The sequence below is a fragment of the Trifolium pratense genome, linkage group LG1 (genome assembly GCF_020283565.1).
Source record: "Trifolium pratense cultivar HEN17-A07 linkage group LG1, ARS_RC_1.1, whole genome shotgun sequence".
Lineage (NCBI taxonomy): Eukaryota > Viridiplantae > Streptophyta > Magnoliopsida > Fabales > Fabaceae > Trifolium > Trifolium pratense.
In genome coordinates, this window is record NC_060059.1 from 41,600,188 (window position 1) to 41,601,070 (window position 883).

The window sequence follows — 883 nt, forward strand, 5'->3', positions numbered from 1 at the left end:
GGGAGAACAAAAATAAAATAAAATAATAGCATAATAATAATACAATAATCTTTTACTAGTAAAAGGAAGGTTGAATTGCTCATAGGCCTTCATTGTGATGATGTGGCATGCTTTAGAGAACTTCTCATATCTATTTAAAATTTGTCCCACAATTTATTTTGTGTGTCCATTCATCCTCCAAAGTAATTATCTATATGTTACAATAATAATGGCTCCTAATAATAATGAAAGAAAGAAAAGAAAAAAAAAAGACAAATTACAAAAAGAACAATGAATAGATATATGCTCTTTCATATTTTACACTACCAAACATAAAATATAAATCATGCATGTGTAAATATGATTTGCAATTTGCAAAAATTTACTTTAAATAAATAAACCAAATAAAAAAATTACTCCTCAAAAAAATTTCATGCTTGACAAAATAAATTTTATGAAAAAAAAATACTTTAGTTGTTGAGTTGCTCACAAGCATGCATTGTGATGATGTGACACTCTATAAGAAAAGTTTATAATCTCTATTAAAACCTTTTCATATTTCATATAATAGAGTTACTCTAATAATAATAATATATTAAAATATATATTGTATGTTACAATTCTCTATTAATGCAATTGAAAACAAAGAATTCTTGGAGACACTAATATTGAATATGTAAATTTAGCAAATTATCAAACACAAGCTCTATATAAAGTTAACCCAAAAGCTAATTATCACCACCACCATATCAGGAAGTCTACCTTCTATGTTTTAACAAAATTTTAATTTGTCTATCTCATGACAAAAACTCTATGGTTTCTTTGTCTAACATCTCCATGAGAAAAAGTTATGCATCTTCACCTTCCATATGTTATAGTTACACATTATAGTGTCTTGAATTGA